The sequence below is a fragment of the Miscanthus floridulus genome, chromosome 6 (genome assembly GCF_019320115.1).
Source record: "Miscanthus floridulus cultivar M001 chromosome 6, ASM1932011v1, whole genome shotgun sequence".
NCBI lineage: Eukaryota > Viridiplantae > Streptophyta > Magnoliopsida > Poales > Poaceae > Miscanthus > Miscanthus floridulus.
The window spans coordinates 135,574,135-135,587,599 of NC_089585.1; positions in this window are offsets into that span (position 1 = coordinate 135,574,135).

Consider the following 13,465-nt stretch of genomic DNA (forward strand, 5'->3'; position numbering starts at 1 on the left):
GGATCCCGCCTTTCAACGGCCATCATCCTACATTTAGCCTTGGTGACAAGGTAGGCCTCTCCAAGCTTATGGGCATGCTGATCTTTAGCCTCCTTTAGGGCTTTTGACATGGCAGTCTCCTGACTCTCTGCGGCTGCCACACTAGCATGTGCTTCAGTAAGCTGCACCTAGAGCATCCTAGAGAAGATCTCGGCTTCCTCGGCTCACCGAAGGCACTTCCTTAGCTCCAAGGCTTATCAGTCGTACTGCTCATCCAGAGCAAGCAGATACGTGGTCAAGTGCACCATAGTTGGACGGTCTTCTTGCGCATCCCGCCCTTGCAAAAGCCTCCATGCAAGTTCTCCATACCCATCGATTCTTTCCAAAGGTGGAAAGAACCTCATGGGGGTATGAGCAATGGGCTCTTCATAGATCTAGCAAAGGTGCCGCAAGGCTTTGCGGGCCACCACTTAGTAGGTGTCGACGAAGCAAAACCTGGTTGTGGTCACATTCTTGGCTTTAGTGATGTCAGGAAACTCCTCACTCTTTCCAATATAGATGGTAACTTCACACCACTCTGTGCCATGCTTTTCATACTCACGGCCCTCATACTCAGGACGATCTTTCACCCTGAGTTTTTATAGGGTGGCATACAGGATTTTGGGAAAACCCTTAGTGTTCAGGCAGTAACTGCTAACCTAGGCTCCTGCCATTCTTGGTGGGTGGTTGTTGACACCGTTTTTTGCACGTGTCAAAATAATCGGAGTGGACCAATCGGCAAGGGGAAAGTTATTGAATACTTTGATAGCCAATGAAAGCCAGTTTGTAAAAATGGTTGCCGATAGTTGGTGATGATCGATGGAAAGGTTGATTTGGACTCGGGCGTTGCCGATGAGGTTGGAGGAGTTGTTGTCGATGCCGATGAAAGGAGGCTTGAAGACTACTGCCGATGAGACAGGGAGTATGCCGATGAAGGAAGACTTGACGACTGCTGCCGATGAAGGGAGTATGCCGATGAAGGACTTGAAGACTACTTGCCGATGAAACAGGGAGTATGCCGATGAAGGAAGACTTGAAGACTACTGCCGATGAAAGGGAGTATGCCGATGGGAAGGAGGACTGAGATTTCCATCGTAATTGAGGCGGACAGGGAAATAGATAGGAGTTGATTTCCTTTTCTATATTTGTTAGTATGATTCATGTAAGAGTCACGTGTTTCCTTAGATATGGGATTGGTGTCCTAGTTGTGTTTGGTTGTGTCTCTTTAGATCAGGGTATAAATATGGAGTAAGGGGCAATGTAATAGATATATCAATCAATATCAAAACCAATTTTTACTCCTATTTGCATCTACTTACTTTTCGGCGACTTCGTCAATTTGCATATTTTTCCTTTTTACGAGTTCTCATTGATTCGGCGAGCTGCATCGTTTCAGTGCGACCTTCGGCGATTCTCGAGTTCCGCGTGAGCACCTCTTGGCCGTGACTTCCGGGCGTATCGCTGTTGTCAGGACCAAAGTGTTCGTATCTTCATCCTTGTCGATTAGCAGGTCAAATCGACTGGCACGCTTTGGATATCGATTCGGGTATTAGCCCTTTGTGTTTGCAGATCCACTTTTGCATCAACACATCTTTTGGCACGCCCTGGGACCAATCAATCAATATGTTCAATCCCGAGATCGATTCAGGGAACATTATCGCAGTATCAGAAGAAGATCTCAAGGAAGAACAGAGGCAGGCTATGGAAAAGGCTGTAGAAGAATACAAGCAGCTTTGTCTGAGATCGTTTAGCTTGAACAAGAGTGGACAAGTCATCCAGAAGCAAGATTTGCCGTTGCCTCGGCAGTGTTACCTTTGACTCCAATCCTGGTAAACTTCAAGAGATGGTTAATTCTGCAGTAAATCATGCTTTGATTAATCATTCCAATGTGCTGTCCAATACTGTTCATAATGCTGTGGTTCGAACTCTCAAAGAAGGACAAGCGGCACCACATTACGTTGGGCCTGCCTATCATCAACCAGAGCCGGCATCTGTCAAAACTCCATCGGCTCCTTCGGCCGTTGTGGGTACAGAAGTTACTTCCCCTCCAGTATTGGCAGGCTCACCTAATATCAATCTACATCTACACCGATACAATCAGATCAGGTACTACCAGGAGGGCGAGTTCAGCTTAATACAGATCTATCGGCATCAGCTATGTCAGGCCCTGTGTCTCAGAATAACCAGATTCCTACTAATTGGTGGGGATATGGCATGCCTCCAGAGTCATCTGCTTTCAATCCTAGATTACCTCAAGTGTTTGATGCAGTAGGAAGAGCGCCTATACCATCGGCCGTTTCGCCGATGGCTCAAGTGCCTCAATATGCCGCAACTACTTCTGTGCAACCAACTCCAGGAGGTTTCCAGATGCCTATGGTTCAAACATTCAATTCAAGTCCATCGGCGAGCTTACTGCCGATGCAGCAGAAAGCCCCTGCTATGAGTCAAACTGGGGTTCAGTTCATGCCTCAAACCGTTATAATTATCCAACAATATCAGCAAATTACCAGCCATCGCGAAATCAGCAGGTTGCAGGGATTCAACAAGGTCATATGCAAGCTGGTTTCCAGAATCAAGCATCGGCAGCCCAGCCGATGAATCCTTTCCAACAGGCTAATGGACCACAAGTAACGGCAAATATGCCGATTGCTGGAGATCGTGGGCCACAAAGATATGTGGAGGGATGTCAGCAGGCACCTCCTGTAGAAATTCAACCAGTTCGTCAGCAGGAGGCTGATGCTTTTTGGGCCGATAAGATAGCAGAAATTATGAAGGATCAGTTTGGGATAAAGCCCAAGGTCAATACTTATTCTTATCGGACTCCATACCCTCCTGCATACGATTTAATTCCTCTCCCAAATCGGTACAAGGTACCGGATTTCACTAAATTCTCTGGGCAAGATGATACATCAACAATGGAACATGTCAATCGCTTCATTATTCAATGTGGAGAGGCAGCTAACAGAGATGAATTAAGAGTTCGATTATTTTCATCATCTTTGTCTGGATCAGCATTTACATGGTTCATTTCATTACCACCAAATTCTATTATTACTTGGGTTGATCTAGAAAAACAATTCCATAAGTATTTCTTTGCTGGAATCCATGAAAAGAAGCTTACCGATTTAGTAAAATTGAGACAGCGTAATGATGAATCGGTAGAGAGCTTTGTACAAAGGCTACGAGATGTAAAAAATAAGTGCTACAGCCTGGTGCTGGATGATCGGCAGCTTGCCGATCTGGCTTTCCAAGGGTTATTGCCACATCTTAAGACAGATATGCTTCTCAGGAGTTTGAAAGCCTCAGTCATCTTGTGCAAAGGATCTCTGATCAAGATACTAGGGTTTTTGAACCTAAAAAGAACTGGAGTAAAAAGGTATCATTTGTTGAAGAAGTAGGAGATTCTGACTCTGATGAAGAACCAGTTATCGGCTTAGCTGAGTGGGTTAAGAATAAAAAGCCGATATCATGTCCCTTTGGTCAAAAAGAGCCAGAAAAGTTTACCTTTGATATCACCAAGGCCGATAAAATATTTGATCTTCTGCTTCAAGAGGGCCAAATTAAGCTGTCACCTAATCATGTGATCCCATCGGCAGAAGAGTTGAAGAAGATTTGTACTGCAAATGGCACAATGCAACTTCACACAGTACAAATGAGTGCAAGGTATTCAGGCAACAGTTACAATCGGCTATTGAATCTGGGAGAATTAAGTTTGGTACTTCCAAGCCCAGAAGCCGATGAAAATTGATCAACACCCTTTTCCAGCAAATATGTTGGATGCCAAAGGAAAGACCAAGGTATTGACGTCAGAGGCTGCTGAGAAAAACGCGTCAGTACCCCCAACATCGGATAACTACCGATGATGCAAAAGTAAGGGTTTGCTAGGAGAAAGCAGTAGTTCCAAAAACCTCCTCGACCTGGCATTGTGATTACTCATCGAAGGCAGCAGGAGGGTTGGCGTCAACGTAATGACCGATATCGACAACAGCAAGAAATGAGACGTCAGGAAGAATGGAATCGACATAAAGATCATTGGAGATGTCCGTTTTCATCCATTGCTGGGAAGAAGGTATTAAATTGCCAACTGTTGAAAATTGCCCTGAGTGTAATGGTTATTACGGAGTCAATCGTCAGAAAGGAGGTTTCAACTGGTAATCAGGGTTTGTCTATCAATGAGCCGATCAGAGGCAGAGCATCAGTGCATGATCGGCTGGGGGGCAGACTTAGTGTACATGAGAGGCTTGGTAAACGCGCTGGATATTTTCCAAGGAATCAAGAGGAGCTTGAGGAGATGGCAAACGCAAGAGTTCCCGATGAGGAAATATTCTACAGGGACCCTAATATACGTCGTAGAACCAACTAGGACTTGTTATCAGCCGGTTTGGAAAACCAAGTTTCCTCGATGGTGCCCAGAGGGTCTGACAAAGACGCAGAGAAGGAGGATGCAACGTGAGCGTCAGGAGGATTTATACCAAGAGGAAAATTCCTCCAATGAAAGGCCTGGTCATCAGCAGTGGCAGGTAAAACACAAAAATAAGGGTCCATCGGCAGATGTTAATATGGTATTCATGTTGCCGATGGAGTTTTTGGCACTATCTGATAATGAGGAAGAAGTTGTTCTCTCTGATCAAGTAGCTCAGTAACACTAGATCCAATGATGGCTGTTTTTGAGAAACCTACCGATGACGAGAGACAGCATCTTAAGGCTTTATTTGTGAAGGGCAGAGTTGATGGGCAGCCTGTGTCTAAGGTACTTATTGATGGAGGGGCTGCGATTAATATTATGCCTTACGTGATGTATCGGAAACTTGGTAAGGGAGATCAAGACTTGACCAAAACCGATATGATGTTGAAAGATTTTGAAGGCAATGTGTCACCGGCTAAAGGGGCAGTGTGCGTTGAATTGACCATCGGCAGCAAAACCTTGCCAACGACGTTCTTTGTTATCAACGGCAAGGGTGCATATAATCTGCTTCTAGGGAGGGATTGGATTCATGCTAATTGTTGTGTTCCTTCTACAATGCATCAATGCCTCGTACAGTGGATTGGGGATAAGATTGAGGTCGTCCCTGGTGATTCTTCTTATATCATCGCATCGGCAGAATCAGATACTTATGAGCGAACTAAATGCATATCAGGAGAAGCTTGGGAAAAAGAGTTCCTTAGAGTTGCTGATTATGAAATTCCACCGATCCAAGCAGTCGGTTCTGAAGAGGAGTTTTAATGGATAGGTTTGCCGATGATGGAAAATTAGGTCAAGGGTTCACATCGGCAGATGATTTAGTAGAAGTAGATATGATGGTGATAGGTCAAGACCTACTTTTATTAGTGCTAAGTTAGATTCCAAGTGTAAGCAGCGAATAACAGATTTGTTAAAAGAATATAAAGATTGTTTTGCTTGGGATTATACTGAGATGCCTGGATTAGACCGATCGATAGTTGAACATCGGTTACCTATCAAATCTGGATTTCGGCCACATCAGCAGCCAGCGCGCCGATGCAACCCTAATGTACTTCCTGACATTAAGGCCGAAATAACTAAATTAATTGAAGCAAAGTTTATTCGGCAATGTCGATACGCAGAGTGGATCTCTAATGTGGTTCCTGTTTATAAGAAAAATGGGAAAACTTCGTGTTTGTATTGATTTCAGGAATCTCAACAAAGCCACACCGATGGATGGCTATCCAATGCCGATTGCTGATTTGTTGATTGATGCTGCGGCTGGACATCAAATTATCTTCATGGATGGTAATGCAGGTTACAATCAAATATTCATGGCTGAGGAGATATTCCCAAGACTGCTTTCAGATGTCCAGGTGTGGGGTTGTTCGAGTGGATAGTCATGACGTTTGGTTTGAAAAATGCCGGTGCTACTTATCAAAGGGCTATGAACTTTATTTTTCATGAGTACATCGGCACATTAGTGGAGATCTACATTGATGATGTAGTGATTAAGTCTGGAGATATCACAGCACATTTAGCCGATCTGCGAAAGATACTGGAGTGCACAAGGAGGCATGGATTGAAGATGAATCCTAATAAATGTGCATTCGGTGTATCGGCAGGACAATTCTTGGGTTTTATGGTGCATCAACGGGGCATTGAAATCAGTGGGAAGTCTATTGATGCAATTAACAAGGTGATTGCTCCTGCCAATAAGACTGAATTGCAATCTTTGATCGGTAAGATTAATTTCATTAGAAGATTCATATCTAATCTGTCGGGTAAGATCAAGGCTTTCAGCCCACTACTTAAATTAAAAGCTGATCAGGAATTTGTATGGGGAGTTGAACAGCAATTAGCCCTTGATGAAATTAAGAAAATATTTATCAAATCCTCCAGTGCTAGTTCCACCTCAACAGGGAAGCCTTTCAGGTTGTATTTGTCAGCTGATGATACAGTTATCGGTTCAGCTCTTATTCAAGAATTTGAAGGGAAGGAGCGTGTTGTTTATTATTTGAGCAGAAGATTAGTGGATGCTGAGACGAGGTATTCGGCTATCGAGAAATTGTGTCTGTGCTTATACTTTTCTTGTGTCAAATTAAGGCATTATTTGTTATCTGCCGAGTGTATGGTCATATGCAAAGACGATGTGGTCAAGTATATGCTGTCGATGCCGATATTAAGTGGTAGAATCGGCAATGGATTTTAGCATTATCAGAATTTGAGCTACGCTACAAATCAACTAAGGCAGTTAAAGGGCAAGTGATGGCTGATTTTGTCACTCAGCATTGTAATACGGTGGATTCTTGGGGATTGCTCCCTGGACACTTTTCTTCGATGGGTTCCACATGTGGTGAAGGAGCAGGTATCGGCATTGTGTTATTTCACCTCAGGAAAGAAGTATGAGTTTTCATTGCCGATTGTTGCTACAGCGACAAATAATCAAGCTGAATACCAAGCCTTGATAAAGGGTTAGAATTGCTGAAGGAGATACGTGCCGATGTTGTTGAAATCTTTGGTGATTCTATGCTAGTTATAAATCAATTGGCTGGAATTTATGAATGCCGAAGTGAAGCTTTGATTTCGTATTATGAAAGATGTTTGCAATTGTTGAAAGGATTTAGAGATTTTCGTCTTGAACATATCTCTCGATTGCATAATGAGGAAGCTAATCGACTAGCTCAGCATGCTTCAGGGTATCCAGCCTATTCAGGAATTGCTACACTCGGCAGTTGATACCGATGACTGGAGGAAAGAGATGTCGATTATTTAAAGGATCCATGTAGAAAGGTCGAGACGTATAAGGTTTCCAAGCTACCAAATATGTGCTCCTCGATGATGAATTATATTATCGAACTATAGATGGAGTTTTACTCAGATGTGTTAGCAATGATGAATCGAAAAGCTTGATGGGTGAAATTCATGAAGGAGTATGTGGGGCACATCAATCGGCTTTCAAGATGAAATGGATGATCAGAAGGAATGGGTACTATTGGCCGACTATTCTTGAAGATTGTTTTAAATATTTTAAGGGATGCCAGGGGTGTCAAAAGTTTGGTAATATTCAAAGAGCGCCTGCATCGGCTATGAATCCTATAATCAAACCATGGCCGTTCCGGGGATGGGCTATTGATCTCATTGGTCAGATTTCCGCCATCGAGTAAAGGACATAAATTTATTCTGGTTGCTACCGATTATTTCACAAAGTGGGTTGAGGCAATTCCTTTAAAAAGGTGACATCGGTCAATATGATTGATTTTGTGAAAGAGCATATTGTTTACCGATTTGGTATTCCTCAGACTATCACTACCGATCAGGGTACTATGTTTACATCAGGAGAATTTGATGAGTTTGCTGTAGGTATGGGAATTAAAATTTTAAATTCTTCTCCATATTATGCTCAAGCTAATGGTCAAGCTGAGGCTTCTAACAAAGGGATCATCAAACTCATTAAGCGCAAAATTGAAGAAAATCCTAGGAGGTGGCATACAGTATTAAATGAAGCCTTGTGGTCATATCGGATGTCATGCCATGGTGCAACCAAAGTAACGCCTTATCAGTTAGTATATGGACACGATGCAGTGTTGCCTTGGGAAATTAAGGTTGGCTCTAGACGAATACGTTCTCAAAATCAGCTGACAGCCGATGAGTATAATACTCTTATGAAATGAGTTGGAAGATGTGGCGGGTCATCGGTTAAGGGCTTTAGTTAGTATTGAAGAAAAAAAAAGAGTAGCTAGATGGTATGACAAGAAGGTGAAAGTAAAAGAGTTTGCCGATGGAGATCTGGTCTGGAAATTGATTTTACCGATTGGGACTAAAAGTTCAAAGTTTGGAAAGTGGTCTCCTAATTGGGAAGGTCCATATCGGATAAATCAGTCTATTCCTGGTAATGCATATATTTTAGAAACCCTCGAAGGGGTTGTGTTTCCCAGAGCGTTAAATGGAAAATATTTAAAGAAATATTACCCTAGTATCTGGACAGATGCATAAAAGTATAAGTGCCGATAACAGTACTATCGGCTAGAATTATGCAAGGGTATCAATGTCTCATAAAGTGCCGATACAATAAATAAGATTACACGTTCAGCAAGGATTGGATAGCTAATATCGCACGCAGGCGAATCTGGTCGGCTTCTTCCATTTCTTTGATATCGTCATCGGCAGCACCCTCCACAGGCTTGAGTTTCTTCTTCATGGCTAAAGCTTTGCGAGCTTGGATATCTCTTTCTTGCTGAAGGGCTTTGACGGCATTGGGTAGCTGGCTTTCTTCTTGTTGAGCATGAGTTAAGGCTGCATCATTTCTTTCAATTCAGCCAATAGAGCTGCCTTCCTTGCCGATAGATCCAAGATTTTCTGCTTAAGTGCAGCACCCGAAGTCTGCAAGTTGACGATGCCCTTGTGCTTCTCATCAGCGATTTGTTTCAGTTGTAGCATCTCTCCTTTAAGTTGAGCTTGAGCTGCTCTATCGGCAATGCGCTGAGCAGCCCGTTGATATTGCAGTTGACGGCTTTCTAAGTGAGCTGCTGGGAAGAGTATTTCTTCAACATCGGCAGGGACCTGGCCACGAATTGTTTTGAAAATTGCCTTTGCGGGGTCCGAGTCATCTACCAGTTGGGCGGTACTTTGCTGTAGCAAGTTCAGGAGGGTTTCCAACTTGGATTTAGTTCTGCCGATATTGTTCCCAGTGCAAGGGAAGAACTTGTTTCCTCTCCATCGTCGTCAGAAATGTCAATGGCAAAGGAAAATAGGCTGTTCGGGGAATCTTGTTCCTGAAAGAAAGACAAGGAGATCAATCAGGGGTAAGTATGAGTATTGTAAAATCAGATAGGTTGATCGGTTTACCTGTTTCAAGGCAATTTCCTGTGCTTGACTGGAGGAAGCAACCTGGAGTATGTCGTGTGGATCGGCTGAGCTTGCCGATGGGATATCCTCTGTGACTTCATCGGTGGTGGCTCTTGAGGTATGATGACCGATGACATTGGGGCAGATGTAGGGATCGGCATAGACCTTTGTCGTTTTGGCTGTGCTTCAGTATCTGTTGAAGCTTTGCGCTTTGCTTGGACATCGGCAACGATTGGCTGGGGGGCATCGACACTTGTTGGTTGTGAAGCTTGGGCATCTGGTACGTTTGCCGATGTACCCAATTGTTGCTGTAAAACAAGTGTGAGATATGATATTTAACAGATAAAATGTAAAGTCAAGAAGCTACCTCTGAAGGAGTGGTGCTTGATATCGGCGGAATTGCCGATGATGATCCAGTAGCAGCTCTTACCCCCTGATGATTAAGGTTAATATAGTTTGTGATTGGCATAAGTGAAAATAAACAAGGTTGTTACCTTAAAGGCTTTGACCAAGGTTGTAGCAGCGGCCGATGGAGTAGCCCTGGATATAGCCAATTTGGACTTAGAAGTGATGGTCTTGGTATGAATCTTCTGGTGGGTCAAAGCGGCTAAGGTGGGAGCGTTGTAGCCGATCAGCGATGTTGGGGAAATAGGCCGAAGGTTGAAGGGTTTCCCACTTTTGCTCACCGATGGTGCTGGGTGGTTAACCTGTTACAAGGGAGTCAGTTATTGATAAATGAAAGGAAAAGCAGAAGGGAGTTCAAAGAAACTTACCGCGTCGTCAGGGATGGCATATTCAGAATCGATCATGTGCCGATATGTGTGAGCAGAAGTCGCGAACAGTTGCTCTTTCCACTCTCGCCACCATTGCTTGTATGACTCGGTGATGAAAGATATTGGTGTCCAGGTGGATATATCAACATCTGTGGTATCGGCATCAGGAGAAAGTTGTACTACCTTGTTCCAGTCTGTTCCGCAGGTGATTGTTTCCCTGGGTTTGATCACATCGGCAAAGCAGAGTTTGATTGGCAGTTGCCCAAAAGCCAATTGGCGGGATACTGCCGATGGGTTGTAAAATTCATATGTAATGTTGGTGTTTTTCCCGCTGCCGAATGTGTTTACTGGAATTGCCCTGGGAGTGATGATAGCCATCATGAGCTCATTATCTTGATTCAGAGTGTCATCGGCAAAGTTGAAAAGAAGGGGGAATCTGTTTTCTTCGTCGATATAAGGCACCCAGGCCCTATGATCACGAGAAAGACCATTATAGAAGCTTTGAAAGAATCTGCCGATTTGGTCTTCGTTGGCTTCTGTTCCAGGAAGGACAATTATGGCTTCACCAAAATTGAGGGGTGAGCGTGTTGCCGATTCATCATCCCCGAGCACATAATCTTCGGCAATTTCTCGTGGGAATTATTGAGCAAAAAAGTCCCATTGCAAACGTTTGTGCATATGGGCATTCAGCCACATGTTGATGAACCACCACGGGCCTCCCAGGTTGCCGATGGGTTCGCCAAGCAGAAGTTTCTGAGACACTTGGTGAAGAAGATGATAAGTGGAGCTCAGAAGGTATCGGCCAAGAGGAAACCTTACGCCATTAGCCAGAAGTTCAGCTGCAGGGAGGAAGGCGTTGGTTGGTCCTACTGATCGACCACAGAAGATAAATTTTTCTAACCACATATTCAGGAATGTGGCATGTTCCCTCTGGCTAGGTGTCCCGGTTTTCTGGTATTCTTGAATATATCCTGTCCAACCGCCGATGTTACGGGTATTCACTCTATATTCAGGCTTTCTACCATAGATGGAGCCTTCATCGGCAGTTGAGATGTCCAAGCCAGTAAGCATGTGGACATCGGCAAGGGTAGGGGTAGCTGGGCCATGTCCAAACATAAAAGTATTGGTCGTATCTGACCAGAAATAAGCAGCTGCAATTATCATTGATTCATTTTTCTGCATATCGGCAATAGAGAGCCTGATACATTGGTCTAACTTTCGTTCTGCCCAGTATACTTGCATCGATCTATTAACCCTCAAATACCAATCTTTCCACCCTTTGGTGGTTTTGGGCCAAGATCGGAATGTGTCTTTCCACAAGTTCAGAGAGAAATTTTGGGCTCTAAAGGGGATTCTGTTAACCTCTGCGTTGATCAGATCGGTTGGATCTGGGTTGCCCATTGGTCCAAGGCATTGGACGTGTGGCTGATCGGTTGGGATAATTAATTTGTTGCGCAGTTCCTAAGGTTATGGAATCCAGAAAACAGAAGAAAGGAAAAATCACCAACTGAATAAATTTGCAAAAAGATCAAAGTAAAAGGTAGTGGAAGTGGAGCGAACCGCGGGGACGTCGAAGTTGATGGCCATTGTCTTGAGGAAGGTGGAGATACGAGCCGAGAACTTGAAGTTAGCGCCGGAGAAGGGTTCTTGTTGGTTGAGGTCGCGCGGTTGTTCGTCGGAGTCGCCGCCGGAGAGAGAGAATGCCAAGGATTGGAGGCTGAAGATAGAGAATGAGGGTTCCGGAGAAATCTATTTATAAGTCGGCCAGAATAAGGGTATTTTGGACTTATCTCTATGACGCGCGCATATAGGTCAAGGTGGTGCAGGGGGATATGGTAACTATTCGCGCGATAATCAGGGGATTGTACAGATGAGTTGATAACAAGTAATCATGACTTGGAAGGGATATTGATACATGATATTTTAATTCTTAAAATGGCAGCATTATCATGTTAAGATCTTGCCGATGGGTTGTTGTTTTGGTATCTCAATCAAGGCAAGAGTGGTTGGCGATTGTGCGATATTTACTGAAGTGCGTGGATCAAGATTAGATTTGATTGGATTTGATAACAAATCAAGTTTTGGCTTGGGGAATGAGTTACGGTAATTGGGCAAAGGCAAGCGTTATCTGGAGTAAATTTCGGAGCATTAATGGTTTTATACTCCGAAATTGGGGGGCATGTGTGGACACCGTTTTTTGCACGTGTCAAAATAATCGGAGTGGACCAATCGGCAAGGGGAAAGTTATTGAATACTTTGATAGCCAATGAAAGCCAGTTTGTAAAAATGGTTGCCGATAGTTGGTGATGATCGATGGAAAGGTTGATTTGGACTCGGGCGTTGCCGATGAGGTTGGAGGAGTTGTTGTCGATGCCGATGAAAGGAGGCTTGAAGACTACTGCCGATGAGACAGGGAGTATGCCGATGAAGGAAGACTTGACGACTACTGCCGATGAAACAGGGAGTATGCCGATGAAGGAAGACTTAAAGACTACTGCCGATGAAACAGGGAGTATGCCGATGAAGGAAGACTTGAAGACTACTGCCGATGAAGCAGGGAATATGCCGATGGGAAGGAGGACAGTGAGATTTCCATCGTAATTGAGGCGGACAGGGAAATAGATAGGAGTTGATTTCCTTTTCTATATTTGTTAGGTTATGATTCGTGTAAGAGTCATGTGTTTCCTTAGATATGGGATTGGTGTCCTAGTTGTGTTTGGTTGTGTCTCTTTAGATCAGGGTATAAATATGGAGTAAGGGGCAATGTAATAGACAATATATCAATCAATATCAAAACCAACTTTTTACTCCTATTTGCATCTACTTACTTTTCGGCGACTTCGTCAATTTGCATATTTTTCCTTTTTACGAGTTCTCATTGACTCGGCGAGCTGCATCGCTTCAGTGCGACCTTCGGCGATTCTCGAGTTCCGTGTGAGCACCTCTTGGCCGTGACTTCCGGGCGTATCGCTGTTGTCAGGACCAAAGTGTTCGTGTCTTCATCCTTGTCGATTAGCAGGTCAAATCGACTGGCACGCTTTGGATATCGATTCGGGTATTAGCCCTTTGTGTTTGCAGATCACTTTTGCATCAACAGTGGTTGTAAGGAAGGATTGAGCGAAAAGCTTGCTCAAAAGGAAAAAGCTAGAAGAGCTGGAGTGCACCGGGTGATGGTACCAATGGCTAGGCTAGGCCCTTCTTATAATGGCAGAGCGGTTAGTGGTCCTGACGTAGTCCACTAAGGTTTCTGCGTGGGATCACTACAAATGAATCGATCGATTTTTTTGCGTGTTCAAGACAAACGATGTCCAAGGCCATTAATGACTAGTACGGCTACAGGGCAAGGATCTGACAAGAGCGTAGAAAGGAGTATGGAGAGACGTCG